Below are 24,994 nucleotides of genomic sequence, written 5' to 3'. Positions count from 1 at the left end.
CAGATAATTTTTAAATGCAGTGTCAGCTTTAGAAATCAGATTCATTGACTTGGGGAAAAGCTGTCTGCACCTATTGATCATATGCACTGGTCCTCCACAGTTTAAAATCTTTCCATTTAGGGCATATTTCAATGTGCTTTTTTCAGTAATGCAAGATACTTGTTCTTTGAAGCAATGAAAGGGTAATGCTTGTGATACAGGGAAATTATCATCTTCATTGAACAAATATACAGTGAGATATAGAGAACATACCGTCTTGCATTGTAGAATCGCCCTGTTTTAATTCGACTGAAAGCAGTGGAATGAAGATCATGTAAATTCCATGAAGAGTGGGTGATCTGTTCTACCACACTGCTGATAAGACACATCGAAGATGTAGCCTATAATTTTTATTTGTCTATCGAATGATAATCAAATTAATTCTTGATGGAAACAAGTTTATTTTGTGTTTATATGCCTATACTGAATCACTTTAAAGAATCAAATTTCAACTCAAAGAAGAAGGTGACTAAATCTACTCAGTTTCGGTTAAGACTTAATTCCAAGACCAATAGTTCCAATTCCAAGAAGTTATTGAAATATTTTGTTATTGCAACCTAGCCAGGAAGCTTGTTTTCTAATTAAATAATTAAATAAACAAAAACCAATTTCCCCCAGGATCAATAAAGTATGACTATGACTATGTTGGGTTCTGGCTTCCACCAACTCATTACCAGCAGTTTATGAAAGAGAAGCACTAGAACATTTCATAGGCAATTAAACTTCAACTGGTATGGTCACACTGAAATTTCCTACATGTGGTATAGTTGTCATTTACTGAAAAACTTAAACTATGAGAGAAATCTAGTTGATAGAAATGTTGCTTTACTAGGAAATGAGAGTGCCATTAGAAGAAAGTAAGTAAGGCCTGGCATTAAAGAAAATTCAACTTCATCATAACTGAAATTTAAATCCAAAAAACTAACAGCAATTTCTCCTAGACATGGGCTGACCAATCTTGGTGTCTTATCATTATTGTCCAGTTGCTTTAGTTAATAATTAGGCTACAATTCTCCAGGTGTTTCTATCCTGAGGTATTTGTGAATATGGATAGTTAAGCTTTTCTTCTACAAAGGCATCACATTTAAGCTTGCTTCTTTCTCTCCTCTAGAAAGTCTGGAAGTGTGCTCCAAATAGTGACAAACAATAAATGCTGTTCTTATTAACAAAACTGACATATTTTAATAAATGAATCTAAAGATGCCACTTTATATTTGACATTTTAAAATCCACTCATTCAAAAGATGTGGATATCACTACAAGACCAGCATTGATTCATCATTTCTATTTGCTCGTGGGAATCTGGTGCTGGGTTCTCCCCTTGCAGTATCTATTGTGAAATACCCTCGAGTACTGTTAAATGGGCATATGTTCAAATAAAATATCATTGGCACAAGCGGTCACATATTATTCATACAAACTGTGCAGTGTTGAGAGGGCTGGAAATGTCTTGTCATATTAAAATCTGATTTTTATCTCAAGGGAAAGTGCATGCCGTGATTGCTTTATCTAGCACCAAGAGAACAGGACCATTAGAAGAGTTGAATTTACAATTATTATAGAATTACTGCAAATGCAGGTGCATGTTGCTGTACAACAGCTTGTATTTTGCAGCAAGACAAAAAGTTAAACTGGAATAACAAGATTACATGCAGTACAGAAAGTTTCTCCTTTGATATAATGTCTTTTTAATGATCAGACTACTGTACTAAAAATCTGTAATTGAGGAAGGCTGTGTATTTATTTTGTTAAATGCTGATTGATGTCAGTTTGTCTTCAGTGTTATTGTTGTTGAAGGGAACAAGTGAAGAATTAGTTTGCAACAACAAAGTTGGTGCTGGAGGAGTTGATTGAGGTAACTTTGTACCAGCATGGTCACTCTTCTGTTGTTTTGGTGCAGAGTGACCTGCTGCAACCTGGTGCTAATCCCTGACTCCACTTCTTGTTTTACCTTTCTGTGACCATAAGCTACTTTGTCCTTCAGCAGGAATTCTGGGATAACCCTTTGCTGCTTCCTCTGGGTCTGGTTTTGATAAGCATGTTCCCGAACACAGCATCTGTTGGGAATTTGTCGAGCTGGGCCTGGCAGAGGCCAATGTGTTTTTCCTCAAATTTCCTTTCTCTTTTAAATGTTCCAATGAGTGTGACCCTCTGGTAACCAGGAATGTTTCTGTTCCTCTGGGAGCTATCTTTCCACTCTGTGAGTTTATCTCTGTGCACACAAAGGCTCCATGACGCTAGAAAAGGAAACAAATTCAGCTTTAACAAGCGGAACACAAGCATCTTGTGGATGCAGCTGTAGGCTGAGTTCATTTATTAGCTCAAGTGCTGGCACTCACTTGCTTCTTCCACTCCATTGGCTGTAAGCCGTGGCTCAGTTATCTACGGCCAGCAGATAATGGATATTGTGTCAGCTCAACTTATTCATGAAATTAAACAACAATGGAAAGTTTGAAATTTAGAACTTGGCTTTGAAATGACCAGAAGAAAAGAAGCCATTATTTTCTTACAGTTTGAGCACTTTTGCCATTTATTACTCACTAGCATGTGACTTGAAAATTACATTATGTATGATTGCCACAATAAGATTTCATATCTTGCAGCAGGAATTCCCATGGAAGCTATTCATTCTGGTTATTTTGTAGGTTGTTAAATGTATAAATAAATTTTGATTATCTTTTGAGTGTATTTCACCTAACTGGAAAAAGTACACTTTTTAACAGGGTTAAACCAGAAACCTGCTCGTAGGTTACTCTTAGGGCAACTAGGAAATGCATGCTAATGCTGGGATCAGATTTTTCTCTGGAGAAATTTGGGATGATTTGAATTTCTGTTTTACCATGTTACTGGAAGTTGTAATTCTATATTTTACACATAACCTATACATAGTATTAGGTGTAAATTTTGTTTATTTAGCTTCTCAGGATTTTAATAGTGTCTGTCAGCTGATAGTTGTAAAATCTGATAACTTCATTCTATGTATTTCCTTGCATTCAACATTGGTTAATAATACTACAAGCAGACTTACTAATATTTAGATAAATTTAGCAAGATATGAGATTTCTACAACAAAACTCTCATCATTAACACCAGTCCTAAATATATCACATACTACCTACCATTTTGTGGACAGAATAACTAGATTAATAAATTCTGTTTTAATCATTAAACAAATCCAGTGAATATTAAACATCTAAATGAACAACATACAGCACAAAACCTACAAAATTCATCAATCTTAAAATATAAGAAATGATAGATGTGCCTCAAGCACAATAACATTAGCTGCTACTTAACCACAAACCATAAGACATAGGAGCAGAACTAGGCCATTCAGCCCATCAATTCATTAAACAAAACAATTCTTTGAACATTGTAGCTTCTAAGGTAAAATTATCAGCCATCCAAAGAGGTTTTGACTTTTAGTTCTAATAATAGTAACACTGAAGATAGTGACAAATAGTATTTAACTAATTTGCTATTTATTGTTTAGGATTTAGGTTATAACCATATAACTTTACAGTATGGAAGGAAATAGTGCATTCTGTCAAATCTGCATTAACTTTTTGCTGCAATAATTTAGCATTATATCATCTCCCTACCTTTCTTCCCAGATCCTCTTATCACCATATTTAAATACGTCCTTACCCGTTTCTGTAAAGGTGGTCTTCATCTCAATTACCCCCTGTGAATCCATTCTGTTACAGCAATCAGTGTAAATAATCTTGTTTGATACTCTTTTCTCATTCTCTTGGAAGCACCATTCAATAGATAATGTGTCATCATTGAGCAATGGATCAATGTTCTTGTTACACTCACCGTGAATGGCCAGTTAAGAATATACAGGCCTGTTTATACTTGGATGGAGTACACCTGTGAAGATCAGGTGCTATAGGCTCTCTGCCAGAGGAAATAGATAATCCAACCAGTAAACTAAGTTCCTGTCTTGGTCTCATTGTATATGCTTAAAATTATACAAGTAAATTTTCCCCTCAGAAAGAGAAAACAGCTTTATTTTAATTTTTTTCTTGTCTGTATCAATGAAGTTGGCTTCTCATTTTTGCTCTTGAGACAATTTCTGGGCACGAGCTTGGTGAATATGTGTGTATACTTTCAATGGCGTTGATACTCTCTATGTGAGTTGCCCAAAACTAATTTTGTCATTGTGTTTGCAAATACAGATTGATCTTGATCTCTTTGCTCCTAATCTAGCTGACAAAACAACAGTAATTGTGTTGAGTAAATTGGAAAGGATCAAACTACTACACTAACGGGGCTGATGCACTTTTGGAAACATATCGATGTTAGTTAATACAATGTTGTACATTCTTTCAGTAAGATCAATGGGCAAGTGATTTAAGAAAATAAATGTGCTGGACTGCCTACTTTGGATGAGGATTAAAACTTCAGCTGATGAGACTAACTCCTGGAATTTGCTTCACAGATTCTTCCATCTTGCTACCTCTTCTCCTTTAAAATGATTTTTAAAGCTCCTGCTTTTGAAGCTTGCAATTATCCATTCAAATATCTCACTTGGTTCATTCTCCAATTGTGTTTGATAATGATATGGTAAATTTGCCTCAGAATATTTACAATAATAAAGGGGCTATGTAAATACTAGCTGTATACTCCATGATGCAACAAAAAGAAGCCACACTTAGTGTGGTGCCAACATTTGCTGGGATTCCTACTGCTTTTATGTCCCACCCTGCGCACCACTTACCAGCATTTAGTACTGTAAGCAGCATTGTCTCCAATGGATCTATTACTTTTGTAACCAGAAACAATTTCATCCTTGTATGAATGTGTCTGCCAAACTTATCAGTTCTTCCTAAAAAAAAAATTATCAAACGGCACATTTCATGCTCAATCTGCTAAATGTGAGCTGTGCTCAAGATGAACATAAGTATTGGTGCATGCCTATCTCCTGAGAATAGCCTAACTGTAAAAACTTTGTGGTGGGATCAATTCAGAACATTGAAAGGACACACTTCCTGCTTGAAAACACCCACTTGGTATTGAAAAAATATTGAAACACTTCCATGTTAGAGAATTGTCAGTATACATTCTGCTTCAGAAAAAATAAACAAAGTCTGGTATTAAGGAGATAAATGCTAGCTTACTGGAAGGGTCAATAGCACACTAGTACTGTTTCTGTTAAACATCAATGCTTGTTTGACAATATCTTTCTCTCAATGTGCTTAATTGTCTTCAATATTTTAATTTTAGAACAATGTGGAAAGTTGCTTACTCTCTCCCTACTTTACAACTTTTCCTTGGCTATTCTTCATTTATGCTTTACAGCTCTGCTCTTTGCTTATACTGCCAAGGCCAAAGTGTTCAATTCATATTGAATTGGTCCAACCAAGCAGAGTTCACTGCCAAGAAGGCCCACCAGCGCCTTTACTTCCCGAGAAAACTAAAGAATTTTGGCCTGTCCCCTAAAACCCTCACTAATTTTTATAGATGCACCATAGAAAGCATTCTTCTAGGGTGCATCACAACCTGGTATGGAAGTTGTCCTGTCCAAGACCGAAAGAAGCTGCAGAAGATCGTGAACACAGTGCAGCACATCACACAAACCAACCTTCTGTCCGTGGACTCACTTTACACCACACGTTGTCGGAGCAGTGCTGCCAGGATAATCAAGGACACGACCCACCCAGCCAACAGACTTTTTGTCCCTCTTCCCTCCGGGAGAAGGTTCAGGAGCTTGAAGACTCGTACGGCCGGATTTGGGAACAGCTTCTTTCCAACTGTGATAAGACTGTTGAACAGATCCTGACCCGGATCTGGGCCGTACCCTCCAAATATCCGGAACAGCCTCTCGGTCTTTTTGCACTACCTTACTTCCCATTTTTCTATTTTCTATTTATGATCTATAATTTAAATTTTTAATATTTACTAAGTTTAAATATTTTTAATATTTTAAATATTTAATATTTGTAATCCAGGGAGTTTGGAGCGCAGAATCAAATATCGCTGTGATGATTGTACGTTCTAGTACCAATTGTTTGGCGACAATAAAGTATATTGGGAGTCCATGTTGAGCTTATGGTTAAATATATTAAACTGCTTAGGCATCAAAGAGGTTCTTCGGTATTCTATAAATTTCCTTTGAGGTAGCTTTTATACATACTAAAATAATATTTAACATACAGTAGCTTGTGCATAGAAAGTATAACTACAAACTTTGCCTTACCTTTCCCCTGATGGGTTCATTTGGATACTTTCTTGCATCATATTGGTGAATGAAAGATATGAATTCTCGATAAACCCTTCGTGGAGACACTAATGCACTGGAATCCACCTGTGGAACTTGGTGACAATTTCAAGAAATAGTAAATTCATACCAACACAAAACAATGTGACAATCAAGATTCTGCCTTCCTGTCACTAAATGTAGCATGTCACTACATTTCTAAAATTGTCAAACAGGTTTTCAGTTTATTAAAAGAGCAGAATTGGAGAGTAATGCTAGGTGATCATACTGAGTTTCACAAATTGTTACAAGACGTACTATTTCATGACAAAATCTGAATGTTAGTTCAACTGGAGTTGTACTATCTCGTTAATTTGAGGAGATTCACTATGTCACCAAAATCTCCTGTGAATTTCTATCGATGTACATTGGGGAGCATTCTAACTGATTGCATCACAACTGGTATGGGGCCTCCTAAAGATGACAAGAGACTGCAAAAAGTTATATACTCAGCCAGCTTCATCTATTAATTAATTAATCAATTTATTTATTTATTTATTTGATTTCTTGCAGCCAAGGGAATGAAAATCTTTATGTTGAATCTCCATCACATTGCACAAGCAATAAAGAGGGGAAATGTGGGAGGATATTACCCAAGCACTAAGACTGTGTACATGATTGTTTTGTATACATGTATGTACAGTCAGATACAACATAGTCAGATAAGCAATCAAGAGGTACAGGAGCCTGAAGACCCAAACTTAATGATTTGAGAACAGCTTCTTCCTCTCCACCATAAGATTTCTGAATGGCTCATGGTCATTAGCTCATTATCCCTATTTTTTGCACTATTTAGTTATTTTGTCATTTATAGATTTTTATGTCTTTGTAAGCAAAACTGCCTTAAAACAACAAATCTTTGCATCATATGTCAATACTAATAAATATGATTCTGATGAGAAATTTACTTCAAGATTATTATAGAGTCATAGAGTCAAAGTACAACACAGAATCATGCCTTTTGGCCTACTTAATCTATGCCAAAATATTTGAACTGCCTACTGCCATCGACCTGCACTGGGACCATAGCCCTCCATACCGCTACCATCTATGTACCTATCAAAATTTCTCTTAAACATTGAAATCGAGCTAACATGCACTAAGTTCCACATTCTCACGACCCACTGAATGAAGAAGTTTCCCCTCATGTTTTCCTTAAACTTTTCACCTTTCACCCTTAACCCATGATCTCTAGTTGTAGTCCCACACAACCTCAGTAGAAAAAGCCTGCTTGCATTTACCCCTCATAATTTTGTATACTTCTATCAACTCTTCCCTCACTCTTCTACGTTCCAAGGGCTAAAGTCCAAAGCTATACAATCTTTCCTTATAACTCAGGTTCTCCAGAACCGGCAACATTCTTGTAAATTTTCTTGAAACTCTTTCAATCTTATTTACATCTTTCCTGTAGGTAGGTGATCAAAACTGCACACAATACACCGAATTAGGCCTCACCGACATCTTATACAACTTCAACATAATATCTCCCATTTTCAGCTCTAATCAAATATACCTTCATGAACATAAGGGTACTATACATTCATGGTCTGAGTTTTCCATACTCCTCTTCCCTATTCCCTGCCTTTACTGCCCTACAAATCAACATCTGCAGCCTGCAAGCATATGCTGTCATCTGCTACCATTGTGAAACTCTTAGAATGTTCTAAAAATAGTGTTAGTCAGAAAGATAGGCTCATGCCTTTAGAATTTCTCATACTGATCTCATACCGCTCTTGATGTTCTTGAAGGAATTTTTTTCTTTCCACCAATCTTCAACTGTTGTCCATTTTTTTCTTTTCACCGCCTTCCTTCTTTCTAAGACTGAATGTATATTCTGGTTTTCTTTTCCCTCTCAGATAGTTCTAAGCCTTGCCCCAGGCCCTCCAAATCTTCTCTAACAACTCAGCCTTAAATACTGTCATGATAAACTGCTGACCACCTCTATTTGCATCTTGCACGTCTCTTCCTGAAGGGCTTAATCTTTCCTTCTGATTTACCTCATCCTCATCAATAGATTACCACTCTCTCATCAATAGATTACCACTCTCTCTTTCCAATTATTCCTCACTCCAACCATTATAATTTGAAAAAATTCATCATATTTGGGCAGCACCATATGTGAACACCAGCAAAGTAGATGTCATGTTTGCCTGATAAGCAGTAATTTATTAAATAAGGAAGCCTTTGGATGTCCTGAGGATGCAACATAATAGCTACTGCTTGTGAGATAAAATGGGTATATTAAGCATTGATTCATTATTATTTAATGTAGCATGTAAAACAAGTTTAGTTAATTATTTGTGGTAAATGCAAAACTAACACATTCGTATTACAAGTTATTTACAGAATAAACATTGTTTTCGATGATGCTGATTTCACATCTTTCAAATTGATTTTTAAATCTTTACCAAACATTTATTAATTATATATATTTATATATAGGCATCCGTTAGTCTTATGAGACCATGGATTTGCACCTTGGAAGGTTTCCAGGGCGCAGGCCTGGACAAAGTTGTATGGAAGACCAGCAGTTGCCCATGCTGCAAGTCCCCCCTCTCCACGCCACCAATATTGTCCAAGGGAAGGGCATTAGGACCCATACAGCTTGGCACTGGTGTTGTCGCAGAGCAACGTGTGGTTAAGTGCCTTGCTCAAGGACACACACGCTGCCTCAACCAAGGCTCGAACTAGCGACCTTCAAATCACTAGACGAACGTCTTAACCACTTGGCCACACGCCAACACAATTATAATAACACAATATTCATATCAGATTCAAGGCTGCCAGCATGAAATTGCAATACCACATTAGAACTGCAAGAGTTTCTGCAGATGCTGATAATCTTGAATAACATACACAAAATACTGCTGGGACTCAGGGAATCAGGTAGCATCTATTGATGGGAATAAACAGTTAACGTTTTGGCTGATGAAAGGTCTCAGCCCAAAACGTCGACTATTATATCCCTCCAAAGATGCTGCTTGACTTGTTGAGTTCCTCCAGCATTTTGTGTGCCGCATTACCACATTATTGTCAACAAAATCAAGTCTGCCTTGTTCACAACGTCCTTACCACACTGCAAATAAATAAATTGAATAGTTCTGTTAGGTGCAGAGAACATAAAAGTGGTTTGTCCCAATGAATACACAAAACATGATTTTCTGAATACATGCCAGAATTTAACAGTTAAGTTATTTCCTGTGGATCTGTGAAGAAAGGATTAAGATGCAAAATAACTGGAAATGCACTTGGGATATTTCACCATCAGTTTAGTTTTACAGTCTGCCTTCTGGTTTCAATCATCAGAAGAGAATGTTTTCAGCTCAATTAAATGATCATTGACTTTAAAAAAATCTTTTTAACTTATTCATTCAGGAATTTCATTTTACTACATAATGCCTCCGTTTGCATATTGAAAGCAGTGTAACATTAAAATAGCATGACTGAATGGTAAACAAGACTTATGTTTGATTAGTTTTGCATGACTGTCTGGCATTGATTAGATTAGTCGTGTTGGAATTGTTTGCTTTGCAGCAGAGAAGGCTGAGCAGACATTTGACAGAAATATAAAGTTATGAAGGGCTCAAAATAAAAGTGAGTAATGAAGACTAATAGGCGGGCCCACAGAGCTGTGCAATTGGTAGATTAGGAGGAAATTAAATTTAGTATTTTCACACATATGCTGATTGGAATCAAGAACTCTGAAAAGCAGGTAAGACAAAAAGCTATTTCCACAGAGATACTACCCTTTGAGTAAAAAAGTTGCCCCTCAAGTTTCTATTAAATCTTTCCTGTCTCATTTTAAAAATATGCCCTCTAGTTCTTGATTCCCTAACCTTGGGGGAAAGAAAGCTATGCACATTCACTCTATGCCCCTCATGATTTCATGGTGTCCTGAAAAAGGGACTCAGCCCGATACGTCAACTGTTTGTTCAATTCCATAGTTTGACTTGCTGAGGTCCTCCAGCAATTTGTGCATGTTACTTTGGATTTTCCAACATCTACAGACCTTCTTGTGTTTATGACACCTACTCAGCTGATCACAATCCCTCTGTAAATCTTGATTACTTTTACCATCAGCAACACCATATACTGTAGTGCAAATTGTCCAATTCATTGGTATGGATGACAAATGGCAAAGGACCTAGCCCCAACCGTAGGGAAATACCACTAAATATCGGACTTCAGTCCAATAAGCAACATTTCATCATCATCCTCTGCTTCCCACCATCAAGCCAACTGCATATCCAACTAGCTAGCTCTTCTTGGAACTCATGCAGTCTAAATTTCCATGGCAACCTACTATATGGAACTTATTGCTCAAGTCCATATAGATGGTCTACAGCCTTGTCTGGAAAGTAACCTCAATTTGAGGCACACTCCTTGGAGCAGGTAGAATTCTACTCAACCCAAACTTGGCCACCTTTAGTCATTTTGTCCTCACCCTCAAATACTCTCATCACTATTCTTGGTTTCTTCTTCAAAAACCTCAATAAAACTCATGAGACATGATCTCCTATGTACAAAGTCGACCTGACTTGTCTTTCCAAAAGCGTGTACATCTCATCTCTCAGAATCACCTATAGTATATACAGTACCTACCATAGACGTTGGGCTTATTGGTCAAGTGGATTTGGATAGTGGGCAAAGAGGTGGCAGGTGAGAGTAACATTTGACTTACAGCATTTTACTGGGTTTTCTTAAGACCTTAACAACTGCCTGAAGAAATCTCTCCTTCCTTCATTTGAAAATAGCAACTTTTTACCTGAGATAAGGGCCTTTGGTTTCGGACATTCCAAGCAGAGGAAATGGTATCTTAACATCTAATTTGTCAATCTCTCTGCAAGTATAGGGCCATCCAAAGTCAATTCCAAAATCACTCTAGTAAAACATGGTTTTATTACCCCTCAATTAATGATGGAAACTGAAAATTCCTAATGTCTTTCAAGTCTTAAGAACATCTTGTACAATTGTAGCAAGAATAGCTTACTCTTTCATTCCATGCCCCTTGCAAAACGTTCAGCAAACCATCTTCCTTCTCATATCTCATAGCAGCTAACCCAGATCCCTCTGAGCATTGACATTTTCAATTTGTCATAACTTTCAAAGAATTCCATTTTTCTGTTCTTGCTCGTAAAATTAAATCCTCACTTCCCCATGTCATATATATGCATCCGCCAAATTGTTGCCCAGTCTCAGTATCCACTTGCAGATATTATACATGCTCTTCATTGTCCATTTTTCCATCTAACTTTCAATTGTCATTAAGTTTCACTCTTTAACCTTCCTTTGTCTACTTATGTACATTATTGATAGTTAAAGTTCTTATGCTAACTTTTAGATGGCACCAGTGAACAATGATTCCTCAGGCAACATCTTCCAGATAGTCAATTATTTCAGTTTCTCTACATCTTCTACTTATTCTTTTTATCTCAATTTTATTTTTGAAACTGTTGGGGCCCATGACTTACAGTTTGTCGTTAGGTTGAGATAGTTAGCACTCTGCTGTCCCTGAGAAATCTCCAGGAGAGAAATGCGAGCTCAAACTACCATGACGAGAAGCTCAGAGACGAGATGAGGGGCCATGATCAACTACATTTCTCCCCTATTAAAGCATTGAGGTAGATGGAAACATCGAGGCAAATGTAGAGGAGAGCCAGCGGTTCTCGGAGAGGCCACTGGTTCGAGTCGCTATCCTCGGAGGGGCCGCTGGTTCGAGTCGCTGCCCTTGGAGGGGCTGCTGGTTCGAGTCGCTGCCCTCGGAGGGGCCGCTGGTTCGAGTCGCTGCCCTTGGAGGGGCTGCTGGTTCGAGTCACTGCTATCAAAATGGCTGCTGGGTCCCAATGCTCTCTGAGATGTTATCAAAATTCTGAGGTTTATGGATTGGACTGTTGTTCACACCCACTGTAGTACATTTTGGTCTCTTTCAGTTCTATGTTTTTTTCCGTGCTTTCACCCATTCCTTCTTGTTGCCAATTGGTGGGCTGGGTTTGGGGAGATCCGTTAGTTTTTGTGCGAGAGAGGAGTTGGTGTGTTTGGGGTTTGTGGGTTTTTGTTTCATTTTCTTTTTGTGCGGTGGAATTGATGTCTTCCTTTCAATTACTTACAGTATATGGTTTTCTGTATTCTATGGCGATTTGGAGAAGACAAGTTTCAGAGTTGTATTCTGCATACATACTTTGATAATTAAATGAACCTTTGAAAATGTCCCATTTGTTCTGTTTTACCCTTTCAATTAGTAAGTCAAGTCAAGCCACTTTTTATTGTCATTTCGACCATAACTGCTGGTACAGTACACAGTAAAAACAAGACAACATTTTTCAGGACCATGGTGCTACATGAAACAATACAAAAACTACACTGAACTACATAAAAACAACACAAAAACTACACTAGACTACAGACCTACCCAGGACTGCATAAAGTGCACAAAACAGTGCAGGCATTACAATAAATAATAAACAAAACAATATGCACAGTAGAGGGCAGTAGGTTGGTGTCAGTCCAGGCTCTGGGTATTGAGGAGTCTGATGGCTTGGGAGAAGAAACTGTTACATAGTCTGGTTGTGAGAGCGCAAATGCTTCGGTGCCTTTTGCCAGATGGCAGGAGGAAGAAGAGTCTGTATGAGGGGTGTGTGGGGTCCTTCATAATGCTGTTTGCTTTACAGATGCAGCGTGTGGTGTAAATGTCTGTAATGGCAGGAGGAGAGACCCCAATGATCTTCTTAGCTGTCCTCACTATCCACTGCAGGATCTTGCGATCCGAGATGGTGCAATTTCCGAACCAGGCAGTGATGCAGCTGCTGAGGATGCTCTCAATACAACCTCTGTAGAATGTGGTGAGGATGGGGGGTGGGAGATGGACTTTTCTCAGCCTTCGCAGAAAGTAGAGACGCTGCTGGGCTTTCTTTGCTATGGAGCTGATGTTGAGGGACCAGGTGAGATTCTCTGCCAGGTGAACATCAAGAAATTTGGTGCTCTTAACGATCTCTATGGAGGAGCCATTGATGTTCAGCAGAGAGTGGTCACTCTGTGTCCTCCTGAAGTCAACAACCATCTCTTTTGTTTTGTTCACATTCAGAGACAGGTTGTTGGTTCTGCACCAGTCGGTTAGCCACTGCACCTCTTCTCTGTATGCTGACTCATCGTTCTTGCTGATGAGACCCACCATGGTCATGTCATCGGCGAACTTGATGATGTGGTTCGAGCTGTGTATTGCAGCACAGTTGTGAGTCAGCAGAGTGAACAGCAGTGGACTGAGCACACAGCCCTGGGGGGGCCCCCGTGCTCAGTGTGATGGTGTTAGAGATGCTGCTTCCAATCCAGACTGACTGAGGTCTCCCAGTCAGGAAGTCTACGAACCACTTGCAGACGGAGGTGTTCAGGCCCAGTAGGCTCAGCTTTCCAATCAGTTTCTGAGGGATGATTGTGTTGAATGCTGAACTGAAGTCTGTGAGCAGCATTCGATTGTATGTGTCTTTTTTGTCTAGGTGGGTTAGGGCCAGGTGGAGGGTGATGGCAATGGCATCGTCTGTTGAACGGTTGGGACGGTACGCGAACTGCAGGGAGTCCAGTGAGAGGGGGCAGCAGGGACTTGATGTGCCTCATGACGAGCCTCTCGAAACACTGCATGATGATGGATGTGAGTGCAACAGGGTAGTAGTCGTTGAGGCAGGACATTGAAGACTTCTTTGGCACGGGGACGATGGTGGCGGCCTTGAAACATGTAGGAATGACACTGCTGCTCAGGAAGATGTTGAAAATGTCAGTGAGAATCTCTGCCAGCTGGTCTGCACATCCTGTAAGCACTCTGCCAGGAATATTGTCTGATCCAGCAGCCTTCCGTGGGTTGACCCTGCACAGGGTTGTCCTCACATCGGCCACGGTAAGACACAGCACCTGGTGATTTGGAGGAGGGGTGGTCTTCCTCGCCGCCACGTCATTTTCCACCTCAAAACGAGCGTAGAAGTTGTTCAACGCATTTGTTAGGAAGGATCACCAGCACAGGCAGGTGGTGTTGCTAACATTCCACTCTTCCCACAACCTTTCAACACTAATTTTACTTCCTGTGATAACCATATCAAATGCTGCATATACCATATTTATTTGTCTTCTTTTAGTTACCACATTGGTTACATCTTCAAAAAGAAAACGGACACTTACCAATCATAAATACTGCTTCAGTAAACAATGTTCACTCTCCCCATCATTTGACTTTCTAAATGCTTTGTTTTCATTGTCATAGAGTCATAAAGCATCAACCAAGATGCTCCTCCAAGCTAGTCCTATTTGCCCCTATTTGGATCAAATGCTTCTAAGCCATTCCCATCCATATACTTGCTCAAATGTCTTTTAAAAATTAATGTACCTGCCTCAACTACTTCCTCTGGCAGCTTGTTCTATATATGTACCGTCCTCTGTGGGAAAAAAACATTGTCTCTCAAACCCCTATTAGGTCTTCCCCCCTCACACTAAACCCATGCCCTCTAGTTCTTGATTCCTTTATCATGGGAAAAAGATTGATTGGATTTATCCTTTCGATGCTTCTCACAATTTTATACATCGCCACTCAGTAATCTACAGTACACTCCAAGAGTCAGAGCCTTTCCAACCTCCACCTATAATTCAGTCCCTCAAATCCTGGCAACATGCTTATAAATTGTTTCTGCACTCTTTCCAGTTCAATCACATCTTTCCTATAAATGACCAAAACGAAACACAGTTGTGTGCAGCACAGTGTGTAGCAACAGTACTACAGCACTAGTGATCTGTGTTCAATTCTGCCTCCAGGTCTCCGGTCCCCTCCCACAATTCAAAGATGTACGTGTCAGTAGGTCAATTGGTCACAAGGGTGTAATTGGGTGACACAAGTTCATTAGCCCAGAAGGGCTTGTTACCGTGCCATGTCTCTAAATAATAAAAAAACAATACTCCAACTGTGGCCTCGCCAGCATTTTGTAGAACTGCAACAAAATCTCTCAACTTTTATACTTCTTGTCATGACTGATGAAGGCCAGCGTTCCAAATGCCTTCTTTATTACCCTGTTTACATACTTACATGGAATGATGTACCTAAGCCCCATGCCCTTCTCTTCGGATTCTAATTTTGATTCTGATTGTCCTACAGCACGTCCCAGGGTCCTACTTGAAAGTCCTACCTTGATTTGACTTTCCAAAATGCAAAACCTCACACTTACCTTAATTAAACTCCATTTGCCATTCTTCGCTCTCCTGCCCAGCTGATCAAGATCCCCCTGTAGGTTTTGATAACCTTCACTGTCAATGATCTCACCTCATTTAACATCATCTGCAGACAAACTGACCACGCCTTGTACATTCTCATCCAAATTGTAGATATGGACAACAACTAAAAATGGGCCCATCATCAACCCCCAAGGCACTCAACAAGTCATGGGCCTCCAGTCCTGCAAAACAACCTTCTACCATGTAATCTAACCTTTCAGGGAAGTCTACCATGTGGAGTCTTTTCAAAGACCTTACTGAAATCCATAGAGACCACACTTACTGACCTGTCCTCATTGACCTTCTTGGTCACTTCATAAAGAAAAACAAGCAAGTTCATAATATATGATCTCCCAAGCACAAAGCCATACTGACTACTCCTAATCAAACTCTGTCTTTCCAGATGCATCTTATCCCTAGAATCCTCTGAGTACTGGTATATAGTTCTTTGCAACACTTTTTAAACAAAGGCAGAACATTCACTTAACATTATGGTTGTCCTAGCCTATGTTAGGAAAGTTAAAATACCCAGTTAAAATTAGAACAACTTATTATTGTTGTAATTTCCTGCAATATCTCTGCATATTTGTTCCTCAAATTCATGTTGACTCTTTTAGGCCCTTAGTAAATTGATAAATTGGTGAACCATTGTCAAATGTATCAAGACACAGTGGAAAAACTTATCTTGCATACCATCAATGGAGATCATTTCATTACAACAGTGCAGTGAGGTTGTGAAGGGAAAACAATAACAGAATGTAAAATAAAGTGTAATATTTCCAAAGAAAATGCAGTGCAGGGAGACAACAAAGTGTAAGGCCAAAATTAGATAGATTCTGAGGTCAAGAGTCAATTTTATCATACTAGTGCAGAACCTTTTCTATGCCATGGGCCCCTACCATTAACGAAGGGGTCCATGGGCGCCAGGATGGGAATCTGTGCACTAGTGGACTGTTTAATAGTCTAATAACAGTGGGATGGAAGCAGTTTTTCAGCCTGATAGATCCCCAACACAGTGATTATCCCCTTATTTTGCACTCACCTATAAAGCCTCACTGAATGATCCTTAAGTAATTTCAGAGTACTATTGTGATGCTCCCCTCAATCCCTCTCCTCTCTTTCCTCCACCACTATCCTGCCTAAAGTACATGCATCCCAGAGCATTAAGCTGCCAGTCCTGTCCCTTCTTTAGCTGTGCTTCCATAATGGCTCTGATATCCCAGTCTCATGTGGCTATTCACAATTTAAATTCATCCAATTTACATGTCAGGCCCCGGCACTGAAATCAACAAGATTTAATCCTGAAGACTTTTCACACTCCTTGCTGTGCTCCTGCCTTTCTATCATTCAACTTGCTGTCGCTGAATTCAGAATCACTTTCCAGTCTCGCATTTATCTCCCTGCAGTTTAGGCTCCCACCCCCACGCCAATCTAGTTTAAACCCTCCCAAGCAGCACTAGAAAATCTGCCCACCAGGGTACTGGTCCTGTTCCAGTTCAGGTGCATCCCTCTTGTACAGGACACTTCTGCTCCAGAGAGATCCCAGTGGTCTAAAAATCTGAATCCCTGCTCCCAGCACGTTTATTCGCCACATTATTCCATTCTTACCCTATCATGACAATGGAAGTAATCCAGAGATAACACTACCCTTGAGGTCTTGCTTTTTAACTTCTATCTTGTATCCTATATTCACCCTGTAATGCCTCATCTCTTTTTCTACCTGTCATTTGTGCTGACATGCACAATGACTTTGTATACTCACCCTGCCCCTTGAGAAAGTTCTGCAGCTCTTCAGAGACCCCAGCACCAGGGAGGCAACACTAGATGATGGATTCCTTTTTTCAGCCACAGAATCTCCTGTCTCCTAACTATCAAGACTCCTATCACTGTTGATGCTGCTCTCAATCACAGCTCCTTCTTTTCCTGAACATCTGCGTTCGCTGCATCTTCCCACCGCCATTACAGTGATAAGAGTTCCTTTAGTACTTTCCTACCATCCGATCAGCCTCCACATCTCACACATCATCCTCCACAACTTCCGCTATCTCCAAGGGGATCCTATCATTAAACATATCTTTACCTCCTCCCACCCCCCCCCCCAACTTTCCACAGGGATCATTCCCTCCACAATTCCCTTATCTATTTGACCCTCCTCACTAATCTCCCTCCCGCCACTTATCGCTGCAAGTGATCATACACCTCCTCCCTCATCTCTATCCAGGGCCTGAAACAGCCCTTCCTTCACCTGTGAACCTACTGGGGTCTTCTAGTGTGCCCGATGCAGCTTCCTCTACCTTGGTCAGACCCGTTGTAAATTGAGAGATTGCTTTGTCGAGCACCTCTGCTCCATCAGCCAAAAGTAGAACTTCCCAGTGGCCAGACATTTTAATTCTGATTCTCATTTCCATTCTGACATGTCGGTCTTGTGCCAAGATGAGGCCACCCTCAGGGTGGAGGAGCAACACCTGGGTAGCCTCCAACCTGATGGCATGAACATCAATTTCTCTTTCTGGTTAAAAAAAATTCTTCCCCCCCTCCCCACTCCTTGCTTCCTCTATTCCCACTCTGACCTTTCACATCTATCACTTCCCGACCTATCTCACTCTCCTTTGGTTCACTCTCCTCTCCCATCAGAGTCCCTCTTCTCCAGCCCTTGACCTTTCACACCCAGGTGGTTTCTTCTGGCACCTTCCTTCTTCCTTCTCAGTTGTGAAGGGTCTTGGCCCAAAATGTCGACAGCTTATTCATTTCCATAGATACTGCCTGATCTGCTGTGTTCCTCCAGCATTTTGTGTGAGTTGCTTATTATCACTAAACTCCTATCTATTTTCAATCATCCCTGTTGTACCCCACAGCCAATCACAGTGCCACAGACCCAGCTAATCTTGGTATCTCCTGATCTATCACCCCCCTCAACAGTATCCAAAATGGTATCCTTGTCTTCAAGGGGAATGGACACAGGGGATTCCTGCACTCCCTTTGTCTTCATTGCTGGTGACTCAATTATCTTATACCTGTACCTTTGGTATGGCCATTTTGCTAAAACTCCTCTTCCATAATGCTCTCAGGTAATTCTGTGTGTGCCTAGTTGCAACTTTAGCCCGCTTCGTGCAGTCAGACAGGAGCCGTAGTTGGACAGCCCACCCACAGGTGTACTCCCCAGGGATAATGGAAGCCTTCCTGATCTCTCACATCTTGCAGGAGAAGCATAACTGACATCCTGACTGATCTGAGACTAAAAGGGAAAATTATAAACCTTCTTGCACCTCTGTTCAGCCTCATGAGCCTCTGATACTATGTCATTGACAATAGGTTTTCCTCTTTTCTCACTTTAAAATGTAAACTTTCAAATCCAAGGGATTTATCAGCATCTCTCCCTCTCTCAATATTCCTTCTCCAAATGTATAAATGTAATTAGATCAAATTAGCTTCCTATTATTTGAGCCAATCATCTTATTTCAGTCAGATAAACTGCCTTTAATTTTTAACCTTTTGCTGTTTTCCTCTTTATATTGCTTTATTCACTGATACACTCACTGCTAAACGCTTCTAATTGCCCTTTGTCTGTCAAATAACTACTTTGCTTTTCAGCTCATCTGTTTAAATTTATAATCCTTTCCAAATTTGCAGAACATTCTCTATCTTAACAGAATAATGGCTTCCTTTGAAAATACATTGCTAGTATCCGCTTATTTAATTACAAATGAACACATTTTGTTTGGCGTTTAAGGCCTAATCTAAAGTTCAGACAGTTATTCAGATGCCTTATGATGCTAGAACATTATTTTGAAATGACAAATAAAATTAATAACTGAAGTAATTTTCAAATCATTGTATCTTGCCTCAATGACCATTGATAGACAAAGTAATTTCCTTCACCATCAATGCTGCCCTCACCCGCATCTCTCCCATTCTCTGCATGTTTGCCCTCACCTCATCCTCCTACCACTCCACCAGGGATAGGGTTCCTCTTCTCCCCGCCAACCACCCCACCAGCCTCCACATCCCACACATAATTCTCTGTAAGTTCTGCCATCACTGGCGGGATCCCACCACCAAGCACATCTTTCCCTCTCCCCACTTTCTGCTTTCCCCAGTGATTGCTGCCTACGTGACTCCCTTGACGGTTCGACCCTCCCCACTGATCTCCCTCCTGGCACTGAACCTTGCAAGCAGAACAAGTGCTTCACCTGCCCCTACACCTCCTCCCTCACCAACATTGAGGGCCCCAAACAGTCCTTCCAGGTGAAGCGACACTTCACCTGTGAGTGTGTTGGGGTCATGTACTGTGCTTGGTGCTCCCAGTGTGGCCTCCTGTACATCGATGAGACCCAATGCAGGTTGGGAGACCGCTTCACTGAGCACCTACGCTCCGTCCACCAAAAAAAGCAGGAACTCCCAGTGGCCACCCATTCTAATACACTTCCCATTCCCATTCCAACATGTCAGTCTCTGGCCTCCTCTACTGTCGCCATGAGGCCACACTCAAGTTGGAGGAGCAACACCTTATATTCCATCTGGGTAGCTTCCAGCCTGATGGATGAACATCGATTTCTCAAACTTCCAGTAATGCCCACACCCCCTCCATTCCCTTTCCTATTTCCTGCTCTCACTTTATCACTTCTCTCTGGTGCTTCTCCCCCTTTTCTTTCTTCCATGGCCTTCTGTCCTCTCCTATCAGATTCTCCCTTCCCTAGCCCTCTGTCTCTTTCACCATTCAACTTCCCAGCTCTTTACTTCACCGTCTCTGCTCTGTCTAGCGGAATTAGTCCTTACTCTTAATAATTTCTCCTTTGGCTCCTCCCACTTCCTCCAAACTAAAAGTGTAGCTATGGGCACCCGTATGGGCCCTAGCTATGCCTGCCTTATTGTTGGCTTTGTGGAACAATCTATGTTCCAAACCTATTCTGGTATCTGTCCCCTACTTTTCCTTCGCTATATCAAACACTGCATTGGTGCTGCTTCCTGCACGCAGCTGAGCTTGTTGACTTTATTAACTTTGCCTCCAACTTTCACCCTGCCCTCAAGTTTACCTGGTCCATTTCCCCTTTCTAGATCTTTCTGTCTCTACCTCTGGAGACAGCTTATCTACTGATGTCTACTATAAGCCTACTGACTCTTACAGCTATCTGGACTATTCCTCTTCTCACCCTGTCTCTTGCAAAAATGCCATCCCCTTCTCACAATTCCTCCGTCTCCACCGCATCTGCTCTCAGGATGAGGCTTTTCATTCCAGGATGAGGGAGATGTCCTCCTAAAATCTCCCTCCTGGCACTTATCCTTGTAAGCAGAACAAGTGCGTCACATGCCCTTACATTTCCTCCCTTACCACCATTCAGGGCCCCAGACAGTCCTTCAAGGTGAGGCGACACTTCACCTGTGAGTCGGCTGGAGTGATATACTGCGTCCAGTGCTCCCGATGTGGCCTTCTATATATTGGCAAGACCCGACGCAGACTGGGAGATCGTTTTGTTGAACACCTATGCTCTGTCCGCCAGAGAAAGCAGGATCTCCCAGTGGCCACACATTTTAATTCCACATCCCATTCCCATTCTGAAATGTCTATCCACGGCCTCCTCTACTGTAAAGATAAAGCCACACTCAGGTTGGAGGAACAACACCTTATATTCCGTCTCGGTAGCCTCCAACCTGATGGCATGAACATTGACTTCTCTAACTTCCGCTAATGCCCCACCTCCCCCTCATACCCCATCCGTTATTTATTTATATACACACATTCTTTCTCTCTCTGTCCTTTTTCTCCCTCTGTCCCTCTCACTATACCCCTTGTCCATCCTCTGGGTTTTTCCCCCCCTCCCTCTTTTCTTTCTCCCTAGGCCTCCTGTCCCATGATCCTCTCATATCCCTTTTGCCAATCACCTGTCCAGCTCTTGGCTCCATCCCTCCTCCTCCTGTCTTCTCCTATCATTTCGGATCTCCCCCTCCCCCTCCCACTTTCAAATCCTTACTAGCTCTTCCTTCAGTTAGTCCTGAGAAAGGGTCTCGGCCCGAAACGTCAACTGTACCTCTTCCTAGAGATGCTGCCTGGCCTGCTGCGTTCACCAGCAACTTTTATGTGTGTTGCTGTTTACTTCACCTTATGATTCTTCCTCCTCTCCCCACTTTCTTATTATGACTCCTCATCTTTTTTTCCAGTCCTAATGAAGGGACTCGGCCTGAAACCTCAACTGTACTCTTTTCCATAGATGTTGCTTGGCCTGCTGAGTTCCTCCAGCATTTTGTGTGTGTCGCAAAGGTAATTACCCTTAGGATGTGGAAAGCCAATAACAAGAAGAGTTATAACATGAAAGCTAAAAATATCCCGGGAGAGCAGCCAACTTTCTGGACCACGTTAATCATTACCTACCAAAGGTAAATTCCCACCCCATAATATCCCAGTCTAAACCCATTATCGGCATGGCTTCAATTAACTAGAGCCATGTTACCTTTTATCAGCTTCACAGGAATTAAAACATTAGGCAAAACTTGAAATGGTATAAAAGTGTTGCATCATGACTCCCGTACTCTCCACTCCTGCTCACAGGAATCTAAATCAGGTTTACGCATAATCTACCTGTCAAAATTTCAGTGGTAAAGATGTATTAAGCTTCTTAATGCTTAATTTCAATTATTTATTTATTAATTGGGTTCTCTTCATCTAGTTTTAGGACTTGCATGAAGATCTGATCACATTAATGCAGAACTAGAGAAAATTCCACAGGGTTCACGAACTTTCTAGCACCATTGTACATGTCAGAAGGATTCCTACTGATCATGAAGAAAAATGGCATCAGACATTTCAAATCAGCTCCTCACCACCCAACAACAAATGGGTTAGCCGAAAGGTTTAGCCAAACCTTCAACAAGTCCATTAAAGCGATGGACAAGAAGGACATTTCTCTACAGCACAAGGTGGACAATTTCCTTTTTGTGTATCAGACTTCTGTTCACGTGACAACAAATCAAACACCTGCAGTACTGTTCATGAGCAGGAATATGAGATCTTGCATAGACCTCCTGAAACCAGACCTACGGAGGTAAGTACAAAATAAACATTTCAGCTAATTGCCAAGAGAAGCAAAGGAGCTTCAAGATGGACAGGAGGTCTGAGCATGTGATTACTGAGAAGATGAGTGGATACCTGGTAGGGTAGCTACAAGAAATGGACCACTGATGTACACAGTGGATGTTGGAGATCAGACAAGGAGACATCGTGTGGACCAGATATTACATGTTCAACTGAAGAATGCACTTGAGCTGACTGCATCCAACAAGATGGACACATTTCAGTCACCAGACTTGCCTCTCAGTGATGATGTCACTGACAGCAACATGACATCGAAAACTGAGAACGTTGTCTTAGACAAGACACTCAACAAACCTGATGCCACTCCACAGGTCCAGAGGCACAGTGAGAACGTTATCGTTGACCACTTCACTGAACTTCTAATCTATGATCTCCTCAGCCTCTGAGATAACCCTGAGTACATATACCTGCATCTCCTGTTCCCTGATCTGGTCTGTCAGGAGCTGCAGATGTAGTCATTGGGGTTCCCTGACTTCCCACATCTCATGTTCCTGATCAGGGCTGCTGTAGGGTAAACCTGTTGATAGGTTAGGAGGCTAGTGTGTGCCAGAGAGAGAGAAAGTGCAGGGGAGATACCACATTATGGTGTGGCTTATATTGTTCCCAGCACAAAATATTGCACAGCTTTGTCAGGAAACAATTCTGCATAAACAATTTTAAGACCTGAAAGGATTTTTCTGAAATAAGAGATCGCATGTTATATAGTTTGGAAACAGAAATGTTTGTGTGCATAAAATTTTCATGTGTGTGGTCACAATTTCAGTCATGGTATTAATACGAGAAGGCTTTGGCTCACTGTAGTTCCGTGAACAACAATGGAAAGATCAACTATAGAACAGTTATCAACATTCCTAGATTTAATCTGACAGATAAAAAATATAACAGAAGGCAGCAATTTGATGGAACAGTATCACTGCAGTACAGTATTCTGTAGAAGACCTTTAGAATCTATACACATTAAAAATAAAGTATTGGGTAAAAGCTTTTCCATGTTTTTGCCAATATTGAACAGGGGATGTGTAAATCAGACAGAAAGCACAAGCTACTTTCACTATTATAAAGCATTACCAAGTGCCTCATTGAAATTTGAGCAGGATCGGCTGAGGTTGGTTATAGGTGAGGTTCAGGAGAGGAGAAATGAGTGGAAGGCCTTTGGGAGAAATTAGCACTGAGAAGCAGTATTGCAGATTGGAAGATGAAAAGGGAAAAAATATCTGGAGGTTCAAATCAGAAGAGAGCTCATAAAAATAAAGGAAATGCCCAAAGCTAACTATAAAGTAGAGAGAGACTATATATATCTTTTAGTCGTAAATGGGTTAATGGAGGCAGTAGAGGCATGATTATGAATGGAGTAGAAAATCTTCTGACAGAAGAGGACGATTGACGTCAAATACCTTGCTGAAGTTGTGATCAATGGGGACACAAGAGATTGCAGATGCTGTAATCTGAGCTCTGCAAGAACTCAGTGTGTTGAGCAGCACCTGTGGTAGGATGCAGTCTTCCTAGTGCAGGGCTCTAGGTGAAAATTCGATAATTCCTTTCCACAGATGAAGCTCGACCCATAGAGTTCTTCCAGTAAATTGTTGATGCAGAAATTGTGATCAGTCTGTGGCCATGGATTGGAAGACAGACAATTAGTATTTGAGACCATAACCTTGGAGCCTGAGATAACAACTTTCCCAGTAATCTGACCAGTGAGAACCACAGGTCCTCCAAGTTTGGATGATATACAGGTAGCTGTGCCAACTTGTGGCATGGAAGGATTGAGAAAGGTGATGGAAAAATGTTTGATGTTATCATTACACAATGTAAGCAAACAAGCCTGAAGATCTTTCCTCATGTCTTCTCTCATTCATTTATTAACGGATTGGAAGCCAACTGGTTATTTGATCCTTCAGTAAGTTTTATCAAAAAAATAATTTAGCGACAAGTAGAATTTCCGTTGTGTGTTGACTCCCACACAGTTTCTGCTTAGTTCTACAGTAAAACATTCACATCATCACATAAAGACCTATTGTACACATTCTGCATTTCTTAAAGGAGCACACACCCAATACACGCCCATAAGCCACATATGTTACAAAGAACAGCAGACAAATGAGGAAGAGAAGCAGAACAAGGACTGAATATGGCTAATTCCCAAGGTCATGACACAATATTACAGATATTTAAGCTATGTTCAGATAAGTAAAACTTTATACAAGAGAGCCGCACCTCTACATTTAAAAAAATGTGCTTCATAGGGGAGGATCTCACAGCTGTGAACACATTTCTGGACAATGACTGAATCAGCCATTCCCATTTCAGCTGTGAGTAAACCTTTATTTTCTGTGTCCAAAGGTTTGGGATAAGGTTTCTTATGT

The 24,994-nt window shown here is 40.7% G+C and overlaps 1 pseudogene; it reads right to left on the bottom strand.

The window, feature by feature from the left end:
- Positions 1 to 257: 257 nt before the first annotated feature.
- LOC140201997 (uncharacterized) overlaps positions 258 to 24,994 on the bottom strand; it is a 38,842-nt pseudogene continuing 14,105 nt past the window's right edge.

Source organism: Mobula birostris, chromosome 8, assembly GCF_030028105.1.
Source record: "Mobula birostris isolate sMobBir1 chromosome 8, sMobBir1.hap1, whole genome shotgun sequence".
NCBI classification, from domain to species: Eukaryota; Metazoa; Chordata; class Chondrichthyes; order Myliobatiformes; family Myliobatidae; genus Mobula; species Mobula birostris.
This window is presented reverse-complemented; position numbering and strand designations above follow the sequence as displayed.